Source organism: Tyto alba, unplaced genomic scaffold (assembly GCF_018691265.1).
Source record: "Tyto alba isolate M040663 unplaced genomic scaffold, T.alba_DEE_v4.0 Super-Scaffold_1, whole genome shotgun sequence".
Classification (NCBI taxonomy): Eukaryota; Metazoa; Chordata; class Aves; order Strigiformes; family Tytonidae; genus Tyto; species Tyto alba.
The window spans coordinates 17537499-17565185 of record NW_024881261.1 but is presented as its reverse complement, the minus strand read 5'-3'; the positions used below and the strand labels follow the sequence as shown (position 1 = coordinate 17565185).

The window sequence follows — 27687 nt, the reverse complement described above, 5'->3', positions numbered from 1 at the left end:
CTGCCCCTCAGAAGAGGGGGCAGTAAAGCCCCGTGCCAAGATCTGCGCGGGAGGGCTGGGGAAGGAGTCGGTGTTGCTGCTTCAGCAGACCAAAGCGAGCTCACATGCAGACCAGTGGCGTGATGCATGGAGAAACCTGGCTCTAGTAACTGGCAAGCGGCCGAACAGTTGTTTCTACCAAGGCGGGGAGTGCAGGGTGGGCATGAGGAGGTTGGGCACTTTTGTGCGAATGAGCCGTTCTGCGAATGCGGCCGCGGCCACACGGATGCTCAGTGGCCTTTCTTGCACTGCCCGGCTCATAGCCCCGTGCTTGGCAGTAGGCAGCTCGGGGCTCTGGGGCCCTTCTCCACGGCCAAAGCACCTGCCGAGCCGCTGGCAGCGAGAAGACGAGAGAGGGGTGCGCCTCCCGACCGTAGCCTGTTTCCCGCCGAACTGGGGAAACCCCCGGCGTTCAGCTGAGCGGTGACTCAAACCCCCTTCGTGGCGTGGAGCCTTTGCAACTTCCCACGGTTACTTCACCCTTCCCCAACCCCTGCCCCTCCGGGTCTCGGGCGAGGTCCCGCGGCCAGCGGGCTGAGGGCGCGCGTGACGCGCCCGTTGAGACCTAACGGTTCCCGCGCGTGGGGAGGCGCGTGGGGCGGCTTGCGCCGGCCGACGAGCCAGGGGTGCGGGGAGGAGGGGGGTTGATCACCTGCCCAGCGGAGTCCCCGCTCCCTCAGACCTGGCAGGGCACGGGCAGCCGCGGTGAGCCGGGAGCTCGGCGCAACCCCCTCTCCCCGCCCTCCGCTCCCGCGGAGCCTTGCGCCGGTGGGGGGGGGGGAGGGTGAACTCCGGCAGAAGGGACGCTACCGTGCGCCCTGCCCCTCCCCAGCCCCCGCTCCCCGCCGCCTGCCTCCTCCCCTGGTCACTGGGACTGATGAATTAATCATGATGTGGCTGCTGTTAATGCATTTATGTGGAGCAGGCTGTGCCAGCGGCTCGAGGCGTAGCGCGGCGGGGTGAGGGAGTGAGGAGAGTGCGCCGGCCCCTCCGCTCCGGCGCGGAGCCGCCGCCGCTAGCTGCGCGGAGCCGAGGCCGCGGCCGCACCGCTCTCCATGGCTCCGGAGGAGGTAAAGGGAGTCGGGAGTCGCTCCCCGTTTCCCCGGCAGTCAGGGACGAGAGCAGGGCTGGCGGCTGCGGAGGTGTGGAGGGGGCACGGCGCGCTGGCAGGGCACTTTTAACTTGCCGGGAGAGGGGGGGAAGACGTGTTGGCGCGGGGGTGGGGGGTGCTCGCCTCGCGTTCCCGAGGTTCCCCCCAAATCCTGCCCGTGGCTTAAAAATCGCTCTCTTGGCATAACTGTGCGGGAGCCAGGCTCACTTTTATCGCCGCTGACGCTGTCAAAAACGTTGTGGCTTCAGCGGTAACAACAGCGAGCCCCCTCCCTCCGCCGGGCTGCCGGGTCACCCGCTCCGTGTGAGAAATTAAACGCTGATAATCCATTACCTTCATCTTCCCCGCATACGCGAGAATGAGGAAGACTTGCTACTTAATTTACGTACGGGAGAATGATCTCTGAAGGAAGGAAAAAATACCCCGTTGCACCTGCTCCGCCGAGACTAGTCATCTGAATCTGGAGGAGAGCTATAAATCATGTAAAGTGTTCGCGGTGGAGTCGGCTTCTGAGAGCTGTAGGATTATGTATCCAAATGCTGAATTTATATTGCCGACTAGGAAATTACTGAAACTCAGGTCAGATATATACTACATCATTTCATTTAAAACTAAGCTGTAGTTATTTATTGTAATTCTAGAGGAGGATTTTCTTCTCTTCTGATTAAATAGAAAGTACTGTTAGAGCATGTAGTAATGATTTACACATTATAGCCTGAAATCTCACGCAGCGTTGGAAGTGGTTGACAGTATAAGGATGGTGCTTTAGAATCACATATGTCCTCTTATTTTTGCTACACATGGAAAGACAGAGAATAACCAGGCTGTTAAATTCTACTTTCAGTTTTTAGTCTGTACAAAACCATATTTTCTGAGATACAACATGGAGAAAACTTGGACTAGAGAGACCACAACTTCCATTGGAAGGGCTGACTTTCTCAGCTATAGCAACTAAAATCTGTGTGATGTCTGCTTTGATTATTTCCATCCTTTGAAAAAAACTTTAAAAATATGATGAGCTACTTCCAAGAATTTCGCTTACTGCCTCTAAGGCAATACTGTAATAGTTCTTGACACTTGCCTGTTAAATGAGCTGAACTGAGGAGCACTACTGTTCAGTAAGATGTTTGTGTTTAGGGCTATTTATTCCTGTGGCAGGTATTTCTCCATAAATTAGGAAATAGGGGGTTTAGGCTCATAAGGTCATGGCTTCATATTGTAGAAATTATTAATATTTTAGTTTTATGGCATCAGGGAATTTTCATATATTTGACTAGTTTTGTTGCTGGCAAAACTAGACAGAGGTTTTGTCATTTCAGATGGAACAATTTAGATTGGGGTTAATTGCTTTAGTAACCTAACATCTTTTTGATAGTACTGTAAGTGGCAAATATTATTGAGTTCTTTTGTTCTGATTATGTAAGAATATTTCTTTCTGATTAAAAAGATGTGTGCTATAGATGAAGACTGTACATTGCATTAAGTCTTGTCGTCAGAATGAGGGCATTAAGGAGCTTGTGTTGTTCAACAGCACATGTGATTTTTAAGTTTCATAAGTTGTGAGTTTATTGTAGAATTGTGTGTCTGTGTGTGCTAAAAGAGGGTATAATAGTAAAATAAACTAATAACCCGGAAATATATGAAGTAAGCATGAACATATGAGTTAGGCTTACCACTCAATATGCTTCTTTGAAAACAAGCATATATGCAGTAATTTTCATATCACTGTTCTACAGCAACAAAATAAGAGAGCCAAAAATAAGCACAAGCTAGAAATAAAGTCAGAAATTTTAAAATGAGACTAGTCAGAGGGGAAGAAACATTCTGAAAGAGTGTTTTTGTCAAATCCAAGACTACATGTCATTGCTGAACAAAATCATACTCACATACACAGCATTTTATGACATTTAAGGTGGAAGCCTCAGTCTAGTCTATAGCAAACCAGTTAAAAGAAATTCTGTTGTTAAGGGTTTGGTTTAGCACAGAAAAATAGATGGTAGAGGTCAAATGACAGTCAATAAAGGTGCAGTTCATTAGCTTTATCTTTGCATTTGGAACAGGAGAGCAATTTGTTTTCTTCTCTGATTCTTCTATCTCTAACTGGAAATGCTATCATGAACAACAGTCCCCAAAGTGGCCAAAGTATATTAAGCGGTGGATGTTTATTGGTTGGAGATAGCACTGTAATAGAAATACTTTTTCTGTGTAACTGGCATTGTTCTGGCCAGTGCTTTGGCTATGTAGATCATACATGGATAACATGGAAGTTCTGAAAAATTAGGGGTTTGAACAATTTCTGTCATTGCTTAAGCCTGAGTCCAGTGTATGTTTTTAAGTGAAATTTATGTTTGGCTGCCAAAGTGTGAGTCAAGTTTTATTGGAAAAGCTTTTGCTTATTTTCTAATCTAAAATGAAAAAATCATTTGTCAGCCAGAAAGATGTAGGGAAATGTGTTTACATTCACCAGACTTTACTGTGAGCACAATAATGACTTGATTGCGTTTGATACAATGGATTGTGGGCTTGGTGACTTCAGTGAACGACAGACCCGCCTACCTTTTCAACATTATTTGCAACAGGTTGAGCATGCTTTTTGTATCATGAAACCATAGTGCTGCACCTTTCTTGATGGACATAACTTTGAAAGGAGCTGAATGGATGAGTGTTAGCTGTTTGTAAGATTGTTTAATGTTCTCTTAATGCTATGCAAATGACTATGTTGTAACTGGTCTGTATCTGTAGTCATGTGAATATGTCCTCTCTATTTTCCGTAGCTCTTTGAATTACACACTGCCCTAAGAAAACTTTTACATGGGTTGTTCAATGATTAACATAAAAGTAGTATCTTACAAAGGGCGCAGATAGCTGTATGTCTTAACAGAAGCTTATGTGAAATTTTTGTATAGCAACATCAATATAGAAAGGATAATACCAGCATCTGAGGCATATATGAATAAAATACAATCAAATTCATTTTTTGTCTGTTTATATAGTAAGCAGGAATCCATTAAACTGGCAAGGAGGACAAATATTTAATGAAGACCTAAAGAGGCAATATCATTTCAGTATGTTTGCAATGAACTGCTCTGTTTAGTTGCTGATTAAATCTTTTAATCTGAAGGAGGGTTTCTAGCCGTCTGCTTTGATGCAATATTCTATAAAAACATGTAAGCTAGAGAGGTAGGGGTTTAAGTCCTAAGACTGTTTTCTCTTAAAGGTGAAAAATTGCATGTAGTCCTCTCATAGCCCCAGTTGAACTTTAGTGGGAATACTGGGAACAAAAAGACTGGAAAGGTAGGGAGCAGTTTTTCATTGTAGTATTTCAGGGCTGAAGAAAAGGCCTTTCTGAGTTAGGCAACAATCTTGTCTAATCCCAGTCATAAAGTCACCACAGTCTACCTCAAAGCTAGTTAAGTACTTTGCCTGTTACTCTTTCTGGAAAGATGTTTCAAAACCTCTCTCCTAATGCTTCAAACTTTCTTTGAACTTCCAGCCTAAATATATTATTTGATTCTTAATTTTTAATATCTCAATATTGTTATTTGAAAACAACTCCTTACTTGGTGTGTAGCCCTCAATAAATTGACCATGTACCTTCCTCAGCTTTTATGTGCTAGGATCAAACAAGCAGAGCAAGCACCTTTTAGTCTGTCTAATAAAACACGATAAATGGGAAGATACAGAGCCTAGTAAATTGATTGTCCTGAATTCTGAATGTACCTCACCTGCGTCAGATACCTTCTACCTGCAGTGCTTCCTCAAAGTCTTGAATAATAGTGCTAATGCTCCATTTGGTCTATTGAAAATACTTTATCAGATATTGGTGATCAAGTTTGTTTTACAAGTATGCCAGGTTGGCTTAATCTTGCAGTATACAAGGTATGGGCATGTGATTTCTCTTCTGTTGCACACAAATGATAAGAAACCATGTAATCACAGAAATTCTGCTATTTGTCATAATGTGACTTTGAAGAGTTGCTAAATGTTTTCCCATTTTTAATATGCTTATCTCAATGGTCCCCCAATTTCTTCTGTAAGTTATCAAGAACCTCATCTGTCTCAGGAGTGCTTCCTGCAACCAGTTTTTATCAAAACACCTCTACTTTTTGCCCTGTTCACAGACATGAAATGAGTCTGAAGAAGGATTTTTAATAAGTCCATTCAATATGTCACTGTTACTTGGTTTTATATCCACTTTATTTTTGTGTTACACCCTATATTTTCCAACTCAGTAAATAATTGCTACGTGATACCATATCAAATTCTTTAGTGAAATCTGGAGAGGTTGGACTCTGGATTTCTTTTGCCTTAATATTTGCTTTTGAAAGTTATCTTATTTGTTCCAGACTAATATGTCTTTTTAAAGTTATGTTGAAATTACCCTGATTTTTTAAAATTGTACTCCTTATTGATATTTACCTTTTAATTGAAAAAAAGAAAGCCCCAGCATTTCATACATTGATGTCAGGATAACAATTGCCTAGGTCGCTGTCTTCTCTTTTCTTACACCTAAGCACCATGTTTTCTACTCTTGAACATACTCTCCACTTTGGTCTACTGTATTTTTGCTACTTACTGTTTAAAAGCACTTGTACCCTACAGATTTCTGATGATACAAGGTCCCTTGTAAATTCCCTACCCTGTAGCCAACCCATCAATAATCCAGGGAGGAAGCATAATTTAATAGTTCAAAAGACTTTGTGCTGTAGTCATTGAGAACAGGGGACTGATCCGGGGACTTATCCAAACACCTTTTTTCTTTTTAGATACTTGATTTTATTTCCTAGGTTAACTTTTTGTCCCTACTGCTTCTTTCTTTCCCCATTCCCCACCTTACAATTAGTGTCCATTCTGTTCAGTTGCTCAGATGGTGTTCTCTTGAGACTTAACAGAAAATGGGAAAGATATGGAATATAGTGGGATTTTCTTGATGACATGAGGAACACTTGAAAATTAAATTACTACTGAAAATGTACTACAGAAGTGGAGAGTAGTAATTGTGACTGTAATTCAAAGTTTACTTAAGTTATTTTGTTTAACAGGCTGACCTGTTTGTGATGAGTAAATTTGATGAAATGATTTAAAGATACTGTAATTCTCTAGCTATCACTTTAGGAGGGCAGCTAGTTCATGTGGCTCCACAGAAGAAAATTATGTCATGCTGCTGAAAGGGCTTTGAAGCCCTTTTCTCAGATTTAAGTCCAAGTTTCCTTGACCTCAAAAGTGAAGAATCTGTCCAGGATTCTGTTTTTTGTTAGGATGTCTTTCTTTCTTTTGTAGACCTTTCTTGTCTGTTAAAGCAGGTTCCAATTTTCAACGAGTCCTTATTTCTACTGGTATCTGTGAAACAACTGACAGTTACCAGAGCTTTATCACTCTTTCTGCTGCCTGCAAAGTTTTGAATGGAAACTGCAGAATTGACCAGAATCTCTTTTAATGTTGCTGTAGGATTGCCCCTCCATCTCCATCTGTAGCCTCAAAAAGCCATTACCCTTTCATGCATATTTAGAAGTTCAGCTTTTCAAATTATTAATGTAAGAATCTATTCTGTTCAACTACTGAAGAAATTTCTATAGGGAAAAATATGCAGTTAAGCCCCCTTGGCTAAAACTAACAAATAGATTAGGATGTTTTAAAGCCTACAAAAGAAAGGTAAGCCCTTTCTATGAATTGAATGGATGTCTCTAACTGAAATGTGAAGTAGAAAAGCTACTAAGGGAACATATGAGCTGCAGTGGCTTGAGTAACTTGAGCTGGAATAAGAATATGGGTACATTTAATTAATTAAGTTAAAGTGTGGTTTTGAAACAACTATTTTTTTAATGCTTCAATTTTTAAATTATAAATAGTATTTTATGCTAATTTTACTTTTATTGCATTTTGACATTGCACCTTTTTTAAAAATTTCACTGGTGTTTAATTTGCTCAATCCCCAAAGTGTAACAAGATTTTAATGGCGATACGATGGTGTAATATTACTCTTACATCATACTTAAAATTCTTAGTTGTAGATAAGAGAGCAGAATATGTCATTTAAGTGATACACTGAAAATTCAGGATAGAAAGTTAATGCTATCATGCTAAATAGTAGTCATTTGCCTTCATATATGTCATGGAACTGCTTACACAAAAGATCAAATGGATATATAACCACAGAATCACATAACCGGAGAAGGTGAAAGGGGCCCCTGGAGATCGTCTAGTCCAATCCCCCTGCTCAGAATAGGATCACCTAGATAGAGCATGTTGCCAAGGGCTGTCTCCAGTTGGGTTTTGAATATCTCCAAGGATGGATACTCTACAGCCTCGTTAGGCGGCCTGTTTCAGTGTTGGACAACCCTCATGTGGAAAATACTGTTTTTTTGTATACAAGTGGAATTTCTTGTATTTCCGTTTATGCCTTTTGCCTCTTGTCCTTTCACTGGCAGCTACTGAGAAGAGTCTGTCTGTGTCTTCTATAATCCCTCCCATCAGGTTTTTATACATACTGATAAGATCCCACCTGAGCCTTCTCCATCCTAAACAATTCCAGCCTCTCTTTGTATCACACATACTCCAATCCCCTTGTCATCTCTGTGGCCCTTTAATGAATGCATACCAGTATGTCCATATGCTTCTTGTACTGAGGTGCTCAGAACTGGACACCATACTACAGATGTGACCTCACTGGTGCTGAGGGGAAGGATCACCTGTCTCAGCCTGCTGGCTCTGCTTTTCCTAATGCAGTTCAGGAGAGTGTTAGCCTTCATTGCCACAAGGGCACTTTGCTGGCTCATGTTCAACTTCTTGTCCCCCAGGGCCACCCCACCCCCCACCCCCACCCCCCCATCCCTTCTGCCCAGTTGGTTTTCATCTGTTTGGTCCCTAGCCTTTTACTAGTGCAAGGGGTTATTCCTCTCTGGGTGAGGAATGTGCATTTCCTTTTGCTGAACTTCAATTGTCCAGCCTGTTGAGGTCCTTCCGAATGGCAGCACAACTACTCCTTGTTTTGGTATGGCCTGCCAACTTGCTGAAAGTGCACTCAGTCCCATTATTCAGTAATTAGATTACTACTGCTGTGTGGCCAGGATACTTAACAGGTAAAAATGTCTTTTCATTATCCTTTGTTCTGATTTAATAGTACTGCCACAGGTGTGTACACACACACTAATTGACCGTTGTCCTTTTGTGTATGCTTTAGTGTGTGTGAATTGTCCGTACCTTGTGTTTGACATAGGGAAGATAGTATTATTTTATACGTCACACAGGCACTGCATTTTTTTTGCATTAAATTTATTTCCCCTCCTAATTTTTAAGGGACAAAGACCCTCTGGACTTGATATAGTTATGGAGTTTTTGAAGTGTGTAGTCTTGAAATTGATTATGAAATGGGTGTGAATTAATCAAGCTATGGCTGAAGTTTATGAAGCCTAAATGGCTTTCATTCAGCTGAAGCAATTGTATATCTTATATTAGAAAAATGCAAGGGCTCTTAAATGTGTGCTTGCTTCAGATGACATTAAAAACTTGAGAAGAATTGCATCTGTATTCCACATTTTCTCTTGCTGTGTCACACTTACTTGCTTTGCCAGCAGCAGCAAGCAGAAGAGACACTGGACTACCCTCATTGTAAGCAAAGCTTAAGATTTCTAACGTGGTGGTTAGTGCTCTGTTAAAGCTTGGTCTAGGATCAAGCTGTTTTGTCTCAGGAAAATGTATTCAATATTGCTTGAACAGAAGGAGTTTCCTGCTGGTTTATCAAGTCACTAGTGCATTTGCTTTTAGCTAAAAAGCTGTATTTGTGCGTGTGTGTGTATAGAAGAGTTAGGAAAAGGAACCTTTTCATCAAATGAAGTATTTCCATTTACTGAACACTGCAAAAGGTAGTACTTAAGATATTGAAACTGCTGATTCTCCTTTTTCTCCTCCTTGAAGTGAAGATATGGTGTCATAGGGACACAGTGATGAGCTAACTATACTTTCAGCTTAACACCCTGACACTGATTTTTGAGAAGCAATTTAGTCTTTGCAATTTGATTCTGAATTCACATCCTGTAGGAACTCCACTAGAAAAATGGAAGAATTTTATATCTCTGTGTGATGCTGAGGCATCTCAGGATGCCTCCAGAATTTGGGGAGAAATGGCATTTGGCATCAAAGCTGTAGTGAACAGGTGGGAATTGAAGAAGTGCTAATGGGTACCTGTGCAAGTATACAGCTCTAGCCTTTACCTTTATTTCTAAAATCAATATAAATGCATATTCTCATCATCTGAATTTCAGAAAAATAATTGCTTTTGCTTTTTCTTCTTTTTGTTGTTCTCTAAAATATCCTGTTAATCATGTACATCTGTTTAACTTGGAAAGGCAGAGTAAATCCTTTTCAACTGGTGCTATAAAAGGTGCAGACATAGTTATTAGGTAAAATGTTACACATTACCTGCAGAACAATGGAGAAAATTATTTAATATTTTTTCCCTACTATGGTTCTTCAGAGTGCTAATCAGTGACTTTGTGTATTACATTAAAGTCTCTGCAAGTAAAGTCTTACCTTTTTGTCATCTTAAAAAGTGTTTAAAGGGAAAAAAAAAGATGCCTAACTAAACTTTGTATAAACTGCAAACAGAAGACATTCCTTTTTTTTTTTTTTGTAGGGATCAACGATAGAAAATGTGTTCTAAGATTGCATTTATTTACAATGGGATCTTAGTGGATATCTGAAAATAAATGAAGCAAGATAATATGGAGGTAGATTGTGTTGATAAATGTCAAAATATCAGTTAGTAGAGATACTGTTTTTTAGACATGAGTGAATAAAGTAATCCAAATACTGAGTGTAACTTTTTTGTTTTATGGATGGAGAGAAACTGGGCTACTTCTGTCCTTGTCATAATTAAGCATTCATATAGTGCTTACTAGGTACAAAGCTGTTTATAGATATTGTCTTCATTACACCCTCTGAAGCAGGTAGTGATCATTGACAAATGAACTATAGAGGCCAATATATTTTGGACCTAGAAATCTGATAGGAGTTTGAATTTTGTTATAAATTTGTTTGAAGTGTATAAAGGGCAGACTGTATGCCTCAGTATACAAAATCAGCTCTTACAAGATATACTTTCATTTTTAAGGAACAAAGATACAGTGTTTCATTCTGAACACTTGAATAACATCATGTCTCTTTGATAATGGAGAGTAGTCAGATGTATTTTTTCCTGAATTAATGTGTTGGATACTATACAGAACAATTTTTTAAAGGTTCATACAGAATAGATCTTTAATTTACAAAGAATATGCCAGATTTAGCTTCCGTTTATGTGGAAAGGTGGTTACACATGGAAAGAGGGAGCTTGTCTTTCTTGTCTCCACCCTCTTTCATTGACAGACTTTCCCTCCAGCAATCAGTTGACAGCAGTCAGTTTGAGGATTATTTCTGGAAGGAAAAGGTTTACAGCTTTACTTCAGCAGTAAGATTAAAAAGAAAGTAGCTGTCATCTATTTCCTTGGTTTAACTAGTTAAAATCATAGCCATAAAAATGCCATATTACTCAACTAAGTTATTTTGTGCATTTTATACTGTAAGCAGACCTTATTAAATGAAAAGTGGTCAAGCTTTGCAAACAGTAGTTTGTAACACAAAATACAAAAGAATAAAATTTGACTGGAACTTCAGAATTTGTTATCGATTGTTTTTTGGTAAACTAATTCTTTAAAATAAGCCTTACACAGATATTGAAATTAAATATTTTATCTTGTGGCCTTTTATGAAGGAAACACAGATAATTCTCAGGATAAAAAAGTATGTGTCTTATAACAGCCAGATTCTCAAGCATCTCCCAGGCTTGCCTCACATTAATTCCCACAGCACCATGTTTCCCATTGTACCATTTATAAAGGAAAGTACTGTCAAGTTTCAGATGGAATATCATTTGCAATTGTCAACTTTGACACTTCCTAGTGATAGATTCCTAAAATTCAGTATGAAAATAAACGTTTAGGATTATTTTTTTCTAGGTTGAAACAGTTAGACATCTTTTAGACCCAATCCCCAAACATTAGGTTCTGTCAATCTCAGAAGGATCCAACTCTACTTCCTTTGTACCACGATACCTTTAGTTTATTCTGTAAATAAATAGCTCAATTTATTTAGATAGTGTTTTGTTGCGTTTTTTTAATCTGTTTACTTAATTTACAAAATATCATTTTATGGCTTTGATTTTGTTCTACCCTTTTAAATGTTGAGTCTTCCCGTAGTTTTGGTAACCTGTGCATCACTGATTTCCTGGCTGTGATGTTTTTCCCTCCCTGCCTATAGAAAATGAATGAAATATCGTTACAATGCATAGACTTCTTTGTGCTTCTAGGGCTTTCTGAATTCAAAAATCTGACATGTGCACTGGAGAATGAAGAAAAAGAAAAGGCTTGTTATTTTCATACTCTACTGCATTCTTATGTTAGCTTCAAGTTTCTGGATCCTAAAGTAAGATCCATGCCTCTACACTGGAGAAAATCCTGAGAGATTAGGCCTCTTTAGCAGGTTAGAGAGCTGAATGTTTTTGTTGTTTTCACTCTTTTTTTTTTTAATCTCCCCTCAGCAAAATGATGGAAGTTTAAGACATTTATTTAAATGTTTGATGGCTGGCTTTTTATGGTTGTACTTTATCTCCCGTATCCTGATAGCGTAAATAGTGCCAGTGCCAGAAATCAGAAATTTCAAAACTAAATTAATTGTGAAAAGAGGACTGATACGATAATTACATATGGAGTTTTAGAAAATGGAAATAATATAAATCTTCACTAAAGAGTTGTTCCTCAAAGTCAGGTAACTAGATATTCAGAAAGGAGCATTGTATGTCTTTTCTTTTGAATCCTTGTATGGTCGTATGCACAGAATATTGTGCTTCAGTACTCCAAGGAATTGTTCTACTTTGCTTCTATAATGAAGCAGTTTCCTTTAATCAAATGGAGGCCAATACAAGTACACAAGCATTGAACATAGCTCTATATTGCCTGCTGGGAGATATTTACATTTGTTCTAGCTTGCACTAAAAGGAAATGCTGTTAAAGCATTTTGTTTTGTGTCTGTAAAAACTCTAATATTCAGTGATTAAAATATCCATTAAAAAAAATCTGATAATATCATATGTACTAATTAAGGCAATTAACTGTCCAATTGTAGAATAATACTATACATGTTTTAACATGTTATTCCTGTACAAGCTGACCATATTATCTACAGTGTAAAGTAAATAAATATGGGCTGCCCCTCTCTTTCTCATTTACTTGTTGTGATCCTAGGGTATTCTTATTTATTAAATGGAAATAATCCTTTGAGTATATATATGTGAGGAAGGAAATAACTGTCTAGGTCTTAAATGGCAAGTATTTGTTTTGATAGAGACGATTTTGCATTTATCTGTAAAAGATTCCTTGCTTAAAAGGTTCAGAGGAAGAAGAATGTTAGGATTGCAGGGTAATTTTTTTAGATTGTGAATCTAAAAATACCAGTTGTCTCTGCATATAGCTTATTAGGTGTGCATTAGTATTTTGACACAGTCTCTTCCTGGGCAGTCTTGTGCTGTTGATCCTGGTCCCATGAAATGTGTACATTGTGCACAGTTAATAATAGCAACAGAAACTTTATAATTTTTCATTTGTAGTTTTTAATGAGAATAACAATATTGTAATTATGTTTCTTTTTACAATCTTATAAACTAATTTTTTTAAACAGATGGAACTACCAAAGCCTACATGGTGAGTTGTTTTATAGAAAGCTTTGGGTAAGACAGAATTCTAAGTTTTGTTTTTGTAGCTATTGAATGAGAGAAGTTCAATATGAATCTTCACTGAATAGTATGCCTCACATACAGTGGTTTAAATCCACAGCAGTGTGTAATTGAGGTGAGCTTGTTTTTACCAATTAAAAATGTACTTATGTCAGGCATGAAGGAATTTTAGGTAGCAGAGGAGGGTTGGTCAGAAACTTCTGGAGGGAATGGATCTGTTGACACGCTATTTCAGCTTAATATTTCGTAAGAAAGTATTATTTCTGTCTAATAGAAATACTGTCTTTCCTACTCCTAGCTAACTTTAAGGGAACTATAAGTCCCTGGAATCCCAGTTATAAGACAGAGTTTACCACACTGTCAGCAGGAAATCTGTGTAGGTAGGGAAGTTTGCTTCACCTAACTTAATGGAAAATATCCTTTTTCTTTTAACAAAGAGCTTGGGGAAAACTTCTTTCTCCTTCTCCAAATTATCTAAGAAATTTTGCTTCTTAAGTGGAATAATTTCTTGTGCTACTGAAGCTTCAGAATTCCTCAGAACAAGAATTCTACCTTCCAGTTAGCTAGGTATCCAAGTATAAAATACCTCCATCTTGACCTCTTAATTTCTAACTTATTTTAATTTTCATGCTGAGTAAGTACCTACTTAGCTTTAATGCATACCTGTTTAATGTGGGATGGCTCTGAAAAGTGAGTATTGAATATAGTGATCTAATTGTAAGGTCATAAGGAAAATATTTTGCCTATTTGAAGTTTTATAAATTGGTTCCTTTTTATTTAATATCAAGGGAATTAGTTTAGAAAGGCTGAGTGAGATGGGAAAGGCTATAAGTGGTTTTCCCCCCAAATAACCAGACAATCCTTTCTAGGTCCCATTCAGCATTATTCACACAGGTATGACAGAAGAATGTCCCACCCATCTCTTGGCTGATGATAAGGTTTTTCTTCCTCATTTTAATATACAATGCAGCTATTTCTTTTCGAAGATGCTGTTGAAGAGGGGGGGAACATTCAGTGTAATTTAGCTACATTTTCTTTTTAGCTACAGTTTTTACATTTCTTATGAATTCTGATGTCTTGTTCATTTGTCTGTTTCCTGTCTGTCATTAAGCATAATCCATTTCTAGAGCAGACTTCTTTTTATGCAGCCTGTATTTTCATTTCTTTTTTTCTTTGAAGTCTGTGGTTTCCTTGACACATATTTTGCTTTATTTTTCTGGCTTCTCGTTTTTTGTTTTTTTTTTTTGTTTTTTTTTTAATTATTATTTATTTTATTTCCTCACACTCACTTTCCAGTTCTGTTTTTGCTCTCTGCTTGTCATTCTTCACCATCTTCCAACCTCCCAGATCTGGTTTTATGAGTTGTGAAATGAAACCTCAAACCCTGTTGAACTGCAGGTTTTGATTAGTGCTGCTTGGGATGGAATTTTCTTCTGAAATATTTCTCAGTAGATGACACCAGTTTGTCAGAAATCTACCAGTTCACCTGTGTTTTCATAAAATTGTTCATTCAGTGGTTTGGGTGCTTACCTGATATTTAGTTTGCAGTAAATTGGGCAGAATCAAGATGTAGTCTTGCCATATTTTGTTTGTACATTGCACTGGGTAAATATATATATATATTATTTTATTATTATTTATTATTATTTGATACTGAGGAATTTGTCTTTATTATGATGCAGCAGAAACTGTCTGTCGAGTATAGCATCATATTTCTTGGTGAGCAAATGTTTGGCTGACCAGCTTTAGATGTAAATGAACTTTGGACTTGGGACGTTTTTGTCACATCTTAAAATAAAAAATTTTGGAAGTAACTGGGAGCCAAAAGATAGAGGTGCCTGTAGTTCATTTTTTTCTGAAGGGATCTTCAGCATATTATCATTCACTTCTGTGTAGTAGCTACTGACTATGACAGTGAGTATATGATTTAGTAGCACAGCATATGTGAACACAGGACTCATTCAGCATTTGAAACCTGTGTTGTCTCCTACGTGCTTTTGAATTCACATCTTCTACCTGCTGGGAGAGTGTACACACTGCTAGTTCATAGACTGTTTTGTGGTAGAATGTTGGATATGGACCTTTACACTGCAACTATTTTATTTTATATATTAACTACACCTCAGATCTTGCTGTCTTTAAGGGCAGTTGCCTCAGAGACAATTTCACTTTTGATCTTGGATTAGTTAGTTAATGCTTGCAAAGTGAAACAATTGCACAAAATGAGTGAGGACTGGACTTTGTTCTGCTTTTTCCTCTAGCATCTGAAAATGGATGGGCAGATACAGTGGAAGGTTTATGTTTAGATCCCTCCAGACAATACAGTTCTTGATTTCCCGCTGTCTCCTGAATGCCTCCTCTGACAGTTGGAGAAGAATGATGACATTGGCATTACCCAAAAATCAAGGATAGCTGTGCTAATATGTGCCAAAAGCATCCGAGAGAGAGGGCTGCTTTGTGTCTGGTTCCTGTGAGTTTCTTGGACAAATGGGCTTGCAGTGGGAGAGCTGGAAATTACCTGATTTGATGTAATGCACTATTTTGGAAAAGACCTGGAAGGTATTTAGATGGCAAACAAACTGTCTTTCTAGTAGAGTACACTTGAGGGAGGTAAAGTAGAGATCTGAATGTCCAATAGTGCCGCTACCAGCACAGTCTCAGAACTGGCCAGTGACTTTGGATAATCTGTTTTGTGCTACCAAATGGTATATTTTTAAAAAATTTTTTACAGAGAACTGATATTTAATGTTTCTGAAAGATAGATGGATTTTAAATGAGTCAATTTTTCAGATTCTGGCTTCATGCTTAAAAAATCTGGTCCAATATATTAATGTACTATAATATATGTTCACAATGCTTTTTCATAGACTTGCTTATAAGTAATCAGAATAAATTGCTTTACTCTAATGATGTTTTGACTCTTGTTTTTAACTGAAGGCAGATAATAGACCTTCTTTAATTTAGTAATTGAAACACACTGGTTATTAATTGTTAGATTTCACCAGATACTTTAGCATGAGTACTTGCAAACATAACACTGGTTCTGCTGAAATCCATAGAAATGTATGTGGTTGAAGTTACAGTTGCTTAAACTGAGCTTGCATTGAGTACTTTTGAGAGGGGTGTTTATTCAATATTGGAATACATTCCGTATATTCAAATAATAGTTGAGACAAATATTTTAATAAATGCTTATTTCATATCAAATTTTGAAAAGGACCTTATCAGAAAAAAAAGCTGTATATTGAAATTTATTTTTTCAGTTTAAAAATGTTTTAAGGAGCTAGCATGTGGAAAACTTTTAATTACTTTTTGGTGATATTTGGATTGTGGTATTGAACGAAAGGCTTCCAATTTTGCAAATTATGCTGAATTGGGAGAACGTATTCAGGCTAATACCCGTCAGATGTAGTTAAATGCAGATATGTAGTATTACTCTGAGGCAAGATTAAAATGGAGGGTATCTACTGATTGGAAAAATCTTGGAGTCTGCTGACCAGCAGAGGGATAGAAGGACCTGTTAGAACACCTGGTGCATAAAACACTGTTTCAGTACAGCTGTACAGTAGATGGGGAAAAAGGGAGAGTTATATGCATAAATAAACTGAAGTCATAGAAATTTGTTATCCCATATATACATGGGAGCATTCAAAGTTAAACTGAACTAAATATTTTTATTTAAATCATATTAAGTCAATAGATATACAACACTTCTTCCTTGTCTCCATTCAGTGTATCTCCCTGAAAGGCTATCTTATTTCTTTAGAAATATGCGTACACATGGATCAATGTATTTTAGATTTAATTTGGTTTAATACTCTTGAATTTTCTTGTATTGATGTGACCTCAGATCCTATCTGGCAAATTAAGGTGTACTGTGCACATTTGTCTGAGAATAGTTACTTTGTGTGCTCAAGTCATAGATTCACATTATCTCCCAGTGAAAATAAAGACAGGTTAAAAATATTGCTGTACATTCTTGCCAAATAGCAGACTTAACCTGCTGCATGTGCAACTGTTATTTTGAAGAGGATAGTAGAGAGTAAATAGAATACAATAAAAAAATTTATATGCTGTTCTTTCTAGGGGGAGCAAAGAACAAGAAACACACTGAACAATAGGGTGGAAAGATAGATGTCTGTGTTTTAATGAAGTCTAGGTAAGAGGAATGTCTGGGATTAATCCAGTGATAAGTTAATATATATCCTACTCTCATAGTCAGTGCTCATTGGACTTGTTCTTATGTGGTAATCCAGTTTCTCTGTATGACACCAATATAAAAGAGAACTGTCTTTGCCAGCAGAGTCCAGTGCTATCCGCTTTCCTGCCCACCTCTCTTATAGACCAAAAAGTAATTATATATTGCACTTTATTTCTAAGTATGGTCTTCTTTGCCCTTCATCAGGTTATGAATTTGATGCAGAGAATGCAAGGACTGAGAATCTGTTTTGCATCTACTGGTCTTGATTTTATTGGTGAATCAAAAAGATGGAGCTCGTACAGGCTGTCAGTGAAAAAGCTGAGCTTTCTGCTGTGAATAATCAACAGTTGGCCAGCAGCTGTGTGTGGAAAGGCTCAACTGTAGAGCCTTGTTGTAGAAAGCTAGTGTTTTATCATCCATATAATTGGTGTCTGAAATCCATCTGCAGCCATGTGTCAACAGATAGCTGAGGTTAGAAATTAACAGTCTCTAGCAATGATAGCCAATTCGTAGAGAAAAACATAGATGCTTGCTATGAGAATGTGATAATGCTGTAGTGCTGATGTTGAACCTGCATTAGAAGTTGGGAGGAAGGACAGAGCCTTAAGCCAAGGTTTTAGTCTCAGAACCTAGGCCAAATTCTAGTTTAAGTATATGCTGTCTGCGTACCCTGACTGTCTTACTTTGAGGATGGTGTAGGAGGAAGAAAATAAATGTAAAATGTCCATGGTGAAAAGGAGAAGTTCTAACCCTGGCATTATAAAATCCGAGACACCCAAAATTAACCTTGTGAAATTAATCTTGTATGCCCCTTGTACTCAGTTCTTTAACATTAGAAAATCGGGGGCGGGGGGGGTTGGATGTGGCAGATACTCATCTTTTTCCCTGCTCTTCATTTGTAGTCAAATTAATTCTGTATTCAGTTGTTTCTCAGTCTAGTGTAAGGAAATAACATCTGTTCGGCTTGAAATCCTTGCTATTTGCTTTTAAATAAAGTAGCCAGTTCCCTTTTTTCCCTCTCTCTTTGTTTTTGTTTGATTGTTTGTTTGTTTGTTTGTTTTTTGTTGTTGTTTTTATTTTTTGTTTTTTCCCAAACATGGTGAATGTTCTTTCGTGGAAGACAGCCTGCGTGCTTTAAACGCCACCATGCCATTTGAATTCTTAAATTGAAACCTTTGTTTTTAGGTTTTTATATATCATATCAGTGTATATGCTGTCTTTTATCTCCATTTGTCAGAAAGATTAATGTGAGAGTAGAGTATTAGCATAGCACAGCACAGGACTGTATTAGCTAGTTCTTGTCTCTAAAAAGGACCCCTATTCCTTTATTGTGTACTTTGTTTGAATTTGTTGACACGAAGAGTAGGATCCCACTGGAGGAAAAAAATATCTCTTTGGAAAGCTAACAAAGGAACAATTCCATATAACAAAGTGTCACAGAAGAGTGGTTATAGTTTTCATTGCTTGCACCTTTAGAATAAAAAGCAGAAACAGATCCAGTCATTTAGTGTGATTCTTGGATGGTACAAATACAATAGTTGAGATTATTTCCATTAAGTGGACAGTTAGGAAAATAGTAAAAGCACTTTACTATTTAAGGATAAATACTGTTTGAATTCTTGTCTGAAGAAGCATGGGGTCACTATTTTTCATGCTTAGGTAGGGTGGCAGAATCATTTAAATTCTGTAACAATGCTAACTGAAGCTGGTGAGCCACTGTCTTTCTTTTAAGAAGCACCAAAACAAAGATATGTCACTTGGTAAAGTAACAGTACATGTAGCTGAGGGGTTTTGCTGAATAATTCTTAGGACAAATAAGCAGATGACACAAAGGTGAAAATGAGCCAAATGCTCATGACCTTGTGCAAATGACTACTTGAATTGTGAATTCAGACATTGCTTTCTGAGAGCTCTTTGGATGGAATGGTAGATGAGTGTGAGTAGTAAGAACAGAAAACAATTGTCTGCTTGTGATTTGTTGTGCTAAGAAAAGTGGAACCTAAACATTCTCTGTAAATAAGCAAGATTACCTCAGACACCAAATCCCATCATCTCTTTCTTTCCTTAATCAGAAGAAACCTTGAGAACACTGCAATTTTATGTAGCTGTTTAGGTCAGCTGTAGTCAAGTGATCCCACCTTTAGCAAGAACCAACTCTTTTCCTGCTAAAATAATCAAGATCAGAATGGAAAAACAGGTTCATCGTGCTTTGAAGCATTCCATCTCTGATCTGAGTAATTGTCCCAAGGGATCTCTTTGGAACATCAGTTTTCTCATTTATTTTTTTAGAGCACCAGGAGTATTTTAGTCTGTTGGGGAAGCAGTTATTAAATCTGCACAGTGTACTCTAACTCGCTTTTGGAAGACTTGCACCTGCTTCCATTGAAATGTCAGAGAAGCCGGCCTAGGTGTTGGATGAGGAAAGGACTAAATGTGCTTCTTGCATCTGACTAGCTACACAATTGCTCAGTAACAAGAACTATAATTGTCTAAAAAATCCTTAGTCATACTGAAACTGGAAAGAGTTAATTCTTCCAGAATAGGATGTTGTTTTTTATGTTGTTTTACAGATTTAGATATTTTTGAAGCTGTGGGTAATACAGCCTTTTATCTAGGCTGGTTTAAAAGTATGAGAGTCTGTAAACTAGAGCATAGGTAATGTGCAAGATAATGATGTGTGTCTACTAGAAGTGTTGTTTCCTGCACCATTTTGACTCTGACTGTATGTGTGGGTAATTAAAATTTGTTACAGAATTGGTGTTTAACATCTGTTTCTCTTGCCTCTACTTTAAGACCCTTTTTCCTATTGCTATACAGTTCTTATGGGAGTATGTTATTTGTGTTCGTATTATGTGTATTTCCGGAACACAGATATTGGCTGTTTTGGTTGGATTTTTTTGGTTTAACAGTGGTAGAGCTAGTTCAGACCTTATTCAGTTCCTTAAAAATGAATTGTGAATACTTCTATCATAGATTATAGGTTCAGACAATAATTCATGTTGGAAGAGACCTCAGGAGGTTACCTTGCTGCAGCCCTTTGCTCAAAACAGGGCCAGTACTGAAGTCAGGCCAGGTTACTCAGGGTTTTCCCAGACTGGTCTTGAAAATGTCTGAGGACAAAGATTGTACCACCTCTTGGGACAACCTATTCCAATGACTGACTACCCTCACGGTAAGAAGGCTCTCCGTTAGAGACGGTCAGAACCTCTTATGTTCCAGTTTACATCTGTTGTCTTGTGTCCTCCCACCATGGAACACTATGAAGAGCCTGGCTCCACTGTTGTGACGACCTTCTTGTAGGCAAGCTCCTGTGTTGTTAATAGTAGTATTATAGATGTTTATATACTCTGCCTCACTTAGAAGATTGGCTTCCATTTTTGTGGTTTTGATCCCGAAAACGTATTGGAGGCAATTTAATCCTATGTGTCTAATCTTCTGTCATAGACGTGGGTGTTTAAAGAGAAGGGTCAGGGAGACCTTATCAGTATTTATAAATATCTGATTGGAGAGTGCAAAGATGACAAACCCATGCTTTTCTCAGTGGTGCCCAGTGGCAGAAGAAGAGACAGTGGTCATAAACTGAAACACATGAATTCCATCTGAACAGAAGAAAACAGTGTTTTACTATGAGGGAGGTCTGGACTGGGAGTTTTGGGATTTGGGTTTGAATTTTTTTTATTCTTTGGAAATAATTTCAAATAATCTCATATAGATAAGTAAATTTTACATTATGATAAAGAAATGAGATACAAGTATATGGAATCTAACTGAACAATAGAAGAAGAAATTGTTGGAAGAAAGCAATTTTTTTAACCATATGTTCTTAATTAATTGCCTTTTATTCAGAAGCATATATCTGTTGAAAGGAGAATAAAAGATCTTGATGTTCGTGTTTCCTTCTGTGAATGCACTAGGTCTAATTACTTCAATAATGTTAAGCATTTCAGTAAAACTTGTGGGTTATGTCTCCAATCAGTTCCTATTGTTCCAATAGGAAGAAAGGTAAAGTATTCTGAGTCATCGTATAAGCAAACATTTTTCTTCTTTTTTGATTACATATCTCTCATTTTATAAAGGAAGTAAGGCGAGTGGAAGTTAATTCTCTTAGGTGTACAAACCAAAACTCTTACCTTTTCTTAAGATAACTATTCCATTTAAGCCTGAACTGAATTTTCCAGAGGATGAAGTAATTTGAAAATGCACTCAGATTTTTAGAAGCATTTTAAGATTTCTGGCTTGTAGCTGAAGATACTTAGAATTACAGATTAATTACTAAATTGCAAAAATAATGTATATTGAGGGATTGCCAAACATTTCTAAGATGGTATTTAAGTCCTTTATTTGCAGACAAGCATGTATCCTGATGTATCAACATTCTGTGCTACTATTGCTACTGTGATTTAGCACTAATGCACTAATTCATTTAGAAGGAAAATTTCTGGAATATGGTCTGACTGGAGCCAGTGCATTTGTTGTCCATAGACCATCCTTCCGTGCTACCTTGATCAGACAGAATTCAAGAACAGAATGTGTCACCTGTGTTAGACTCCTGTGCAGCACAAAGCATGACATGTAAAGGAAATAAACTACAGTTTAAAAGTAAGCATCAGAATTAAAACTTCTGACTACAGGGAAGATGTTTGTACTGTTTCATTCTGTAGACAAGCAGTAGATGCCAGCAGGGAGTAAGGTGTACAGAAGTTAGTGGCTTTTTCCCCAGAAGTTGTTTCTGCTGAATTTGGTGGGTTTAATTGTTTCTTAGTACACTTGATCTTCAGAACTCATTGTGGATATCTTATACAGAAATTGAATCAAGTTTGTGCTTTCTTATTCATGTCCAGTGTTGCCTGTACTCAAAAAGAAGAGTTTTTCCTAGTATTAAATGGAAAAGCCTATTTTGCCTTTGCTAACAGTCTCTGGTCAGATCATAGATTGAGATTAGGGTTTTGGGCAAAATCCTGACATTATTACAAGACTCAAAATTCACCACTGGCACAAATCCTAATTATTTTGTCAACTTAAGGAACTCACTCAGAAGCTTAGGAAGAAAATGTCCTGTGATACAGCAGATGTGATAGAGAAATCAAGATAATTGATAAAAATGAAGTAGTGCTTTTAAGAGTAAGAAACAGAGTGATGTTGCAAGAGAGACCAATAGTTGTGTGAGACACAGGCAACACTAGGAAGTCTTGGCATCAACCACAGTAGGCTGAGATTTCTGGGCCCAAGGTAGGATTCAGAAAAATAATCAACTTTTTGCTGCCTTAATGAAATAAGACTGGTATCTTAAATTGTACAGTCATAGAGTAGTTTGGATTGGAAGGGACCTTTAACAGTCATCTAGTCCAACCACCCCTGCAATGAGCAGGGACATCTTCAACTAGATTAGGTTACCCAGAGCCCCATACAACCTGGCCCCAGGAATGGGGCATCTAGCACCTCCCTGGGCAACCAGTTTCAGTGTTTCACCACCCTCATCGTAAAAAATTTCTTCCTTACATCCAATCTAAATATACCCTCTTTTAGTTTAAAACCGTTACCCCTCCTCCTATCACAACAGGCCCGACTAAAAAGTCTGTACTCATCTTTCTTATAAGCCCCCTTTAAGTACTGAAAGGCTGAAATAAGATCACCCTGGAGCCTTCTCTTCCGCAGGCTGAACAACCCCAACTCTCTCAGCGTTTCCTCATAGGAGAGGTATTCCATCCCTCTGATCATTTTTGTGGACCTCCTCTGGACCTACTCCAACAGGTCCATGTCTTTCCTGTACTCAGCAGAGCAGAGTAGAGGGGCAGTATCCCCTCCCTCAACCTGCTGGCCACACTTCTTTTTATGCAGCCCAGGTTACTGTGGCTTTCTGGGCAACAAGAAATCCATCAGTACCTCAGAGGTGAACTGAAGACTGTTTAGTTATGGGTTGTTTCTGTCTGTCTCAAAGCTTATCTGGGAAAGTAAAGTTGGGGAGATGTATCTCATGCTAGAATCATTTGGAGCCAGTGATGCCAAGGGCCATATTTGGGTAATGCTGATCCATTATAACTCAGAATGTTGAAGCCAACTAGTCAGAGATAACTTTCTATCATGTGATTACACAAACATCCCTTGTTGTGCCCTATAACTTCGGCATCTAATAAAGCTAAAATTAGGAGTCTAGGCTAGCTAAAGTCAGTGGTGGCTTCAAACACTGATTCAACTCTCTAAGATAGGAACACTGCATTGATTGCACAGAGGATCCTCATTTCATGCAAACTTAAATACCTAAAGAACAAATCTTCAATTAAATTATGGATCTAGGGAGAAGGGAACATTCCTTCTATCTCCACCTATACCCGTCTTATCGTTACAAAGGAGCTCTCTGCTCCCAAACCTGGGAAGGAAAGCAGTTTTCAATAGATTGTGCTAATTTTCGTGTTGGATTGTTTGCTTAATGTAATTTCCACACCACCACCACCACCACCACCACCACCACCCCCAATAGACTTACTTGAAGACAGGTCAAGTGTACCTGCCTCTTGTCCTAGTAGCTAGAACTTTTGAACATGAGATTGAAAATTTTTCAACCCTATGCCACCCAAAGAGGTGATCTTTTTTTATTAATCAAAATGGAAAGAGAGAATCAATGTGAATACTTTTCTTTCTTTTTTTTTTTTTTTTTTAACCTGCAGCCATTCCATATTGTCATCTGGCTAATTGATATAGATATATATAGATATATATACACACATATATATAAAATATGTTGCATGTCACTAGTGGCATGTCCTAAGGCAAGTCTCTGTGTGAGAGCTTGACTCCTTGAGACCAGCCTTTTTCTGCCTGGAGATCACTTCCCCACCTGTGAAGTAGTCCTAGGGAAACTAAGCAAATCAATATAAATGCAGAGACAGCAGAGAAAAAAACCTTACAGTGAGATTTTCCTGTCACAGCATGTCTGCCATGTAAGTTTTCACACAAAGATTGTCAGGCTGCTTCTTTTACATTAGGAAATATGTCTCCAGTAGATTGGATGTCAGGGTTTTATGAGGACTTTATTTTGTGGGAATAGTGAAAACTAGAAACAAAAACTTTCTGTCAGAAGCTAAATCTCTAATCCTTGATTACTTGGCTAGGAAAGTGACAGTTAATCCACTGGTACTATTAAGAATTATATCCCTGTTCTGGTTTTCATTTTCTCCTTGGATAACAAAACCCAAAGAATTTAGTATGCTCGTCATATATCCCTCCCCTGCCAAAGTAGTAATGTTAAGACAGCTCCCATGGGAGCAGACTGTTTTGCCAAATCTTTTACATAGTTTTGAAACCTCTCAATAGCCATAGTATTCTTCAGGTTTTTTGTTGTTGGTTTGGTTGTTGGTTTGGTTTGTTTTTGTTTTTTTTTTTTTTTTTTTGAGACAAACTCCTGTGTAACTTTAGCACCGAAGGATATCTGGATGAACTTCACATTCTCTTGGCTAGGAGTAAGCAACATCTTCCAAAATTGGGGGGTTTTTTTGCAATTGTGCATGAACTTAAGCCAACAGTTTAGAGGAACTATTTCTATAATACTACTCTTTCATTTTACTGGAACTTCTGGAAATGAGGTGTTACGTGTATCTGTTACATATATCAACAGCCTAGATTCTATTTCAAATATGAAACTCATGGTTAGAAGGGTCTAACTTTTGGGATTTAATCACTTAAAGAGTCATCAGAATCTGTATCTGTAGTTGAGTGATTTGATAAAGGTGCTTCTACAAAAAAAAAAAAAGTATAAACAATCTTTGAATAAGAGTAAATATGGCTCAGAAGCTTTTCTAGTACTATCAAGTTTCCTCTTTCAGCCATGAAAAAGATAATCATGCCCTGAGATAGAAGATTGCCTTTGGATTTAAGAAACACATTTTTTAGATTAAAGTGAATTTTCATTGTTGTTCTCTTATTATTTATCTTTGGTGATTCTGTGTTAGGTAAGGTGCTATATTGATAGGTTTTGCTAAGAAATCACTTGCTGATCATTTCACTTATTAAGTTTTAAAGCTTTTATATCCTGGGCATTGATTGTAAATGAGGTTTAATTCAGGCTTTTTGGTTTTGATGTATTTCCCAGAAAATTAACTGCAAATGCAGATCAACGTGCTCAGGTTTAGAGACAGGTATATATAGAGGTAGATGATCTTGAGGAAATATCCTTAACCTAAACTTGAATTTTTGGGTTTCTAAAATATTTTTTTGAAATGTTATTATTCTAATTGTTTCTTCAAAGAGGGAGGAAGAAGATACTGTCTTCAACCCCAAAGCTGCTCTCATAGAAGTACTATTCACATATTTCTTTCAATTTCGTTTTGTAAAAATATTTTCAGAAACCACCAAAAAAATTTTCTGAGTTAAAAAAATCATTAATTCACAGTTTTCCCTGTCACCTACCATCCTGATCTATTATTATTATACCTGCAACTCTGTTCTAAAGAATGCTTTACTTCTATCTCATCTGTCACTTTAAAACCAACACATTTAAACCCTCTCCAGATGTCATAATTTTATTTTTAAATTATAGGATTTGTTTTTAGAAAAATTGAAGCAAATTATGCATATAAAATAATATTACTGACATATGCTGCTTCCTGCTGACACTGCAAAATTTTACTGGGTTGTCTTCTGTTTCATATAGATTGTAAAAAATATTTGTTTACATTTTATATTGACTTGTTCTTAGTTTGTCCCTCTTTTCCTCAGATTATCCTTTTGGGACACTGGTTATGGCTTCAGGAAGCACCTTTTTAGCATATACTAATTGGTAACAGCAATGAAACTGAAAATGCATTTCTTAAAATTAAAATCAGGAAGAACAGTGTAGGGTACAGATATGAAGTATAGCTTACAGTATTACAAAGCACCTGCTAGTTGCTGATGTTTATGTGCTTGAGCAGTTGGTGGTGCTTAAAACTGACATGGCACATTGAGATTCATCAGTTTTATAACAATGAGTCCCACAGTCCACGCTGTGGGCTTACAGAGACACTGGTAAAGTCCAGTCAGGAATAAAGTGCCGTGGCTGTAATTGTGACAGACAATGATCCCTACCAGTTTTACAAGTAAATAAATATATAAACTACCTGTTATGCACCTTTTGTAGCCTAAATGTAATGTGGTTAGGCTCTTTTTCGTGTCTGATAAATATAAATTAAAAACTATGTGAAGTTTTTGAAATTTTGCTTTTTCTTCCTTAACCTGTTCAGAAGAATGAGCTACATTAAAGGTGTTACAAACACATCAGAGTATTCTGAGCTGCTTCACTTAGTGATCTATTTTGAAATATGATACATACACAAAGGCAACAATTTATATCTTCAGGGAAGTAAGTAATTTTGAATAGAAATTTTACTGCTAAATTGATTTAGTCTTATCAGCAGTGGTAAAGAACAGTGCATACTGTTTCAGTAAACAAGGCTACACTCTAGATACTCCTGAATAATCTTATATTTATATATACACCTTCACTTACCAACTTTCAAATTAAAATATATATGATGAAGCTTGATGAATATATCACTTTTACTACAGACAAGTATTTTGCAATGGCTCACTGTAGGGCTAGCTAGAAGATTACATATTTTAGACATTTAGTGATACCAAGTAAGCTTTAATTGCACATTCTTCCATCCCAACCTTCAAGTTTTTTTTTTTTCTTTCAGCTCCGTCTCATCTATGGTGACCTGTACAGATACTGCTGTGGCACAACAGAGCTCTTAAGATAGTTATTATAGATTCTATAAAGTAACATGAGTCAATATTTTTAATATTTTAATAGCATCATAATTCACACCTGTAACTGGTTTGTTCTTTTGAAGCCCTGAAGATGTCAGAATAAATTACATGCTATAGTTATTATTACTGGAATTATGCATATTGTACATTGTTAGAATTATAGATTACTGTGCTTTTAATTAGTCAGATGTAAAGGTTTTTCAGCTGTTCTGAGAAACTTCTGATGCTTTAACCACTTCTCATAACTTTGATCTCTGATTAAATAATATAACAGTTGTTTTCTTAAATTCTTGCTGCTTTATAATTGTTTCAAAGAGCATCAAAGACTAGAATGAAATTGATATTCTTATAACTTAATTAAAATTTTGTTTTATTGCAGAATACTAAGCATAACCTTCATAATCAGACATGCATATGAAACAACTCATTATTAAACTACAGAAAAGAACCTGTACACATTTAGATACAAATAAACGATTCAAGCCAGACTTAGCTTCACAATTGAATTTACTTCTTTTCTTAAGCTTATCTGTTTGCTCAGATGTCTTGACATTTGACTTTTCCATGCTATATTCACAAATGTGTCAGTTTTCATGGGAAATATTCACACTCTCCATGGATAGGTATACTTCATCTCATCCTGGACTGAGGTCAAATTGAGTAAATCCCTGTGTCTGAACATAGGCCACGGAAGTCATTAAGCATTTATATAAATTATAAATATGTAAATACAGTTTGCTTCCCCGAGGGAGATGACTTCCTGTGCAAGTACTAATGAGTTCACACATGTGTATTAGCTCTAGTGTGGGATGCAGTGAAGCTGCTGCA

The 27687-nt window shown here is 37.4% G+C and overlaps 1 protein-coding gene across 3 annotated transcripts in view; it reads left to right on the top strand.

The window, feature by feature from the left end:
* Positions 1 to 867: 867 nt before the first annotated feature.
* Positions 868 to 27687, top strand: part of LOC104368675 (heparan sulfate glucosamine 3-O-sulfotransferase 1) — a 61106-nt gene continuing 34286 nt past the window's right edge. For 2 of the 3 annotated variants that reach the window (XM_032995377.2, XM_032995386.2), the window contains exon 1: positions 868 to 1109. The gene's annotated coding sequence lies outside the window, so the exon portion shown is untranslated. Of the gene's footprint in view, positions 1110 to 1646; positions 1730 to 27687 lie in introns of those variants that run through there. The other variant, XM_032995403.2, reaches the window with a different exon arrangement.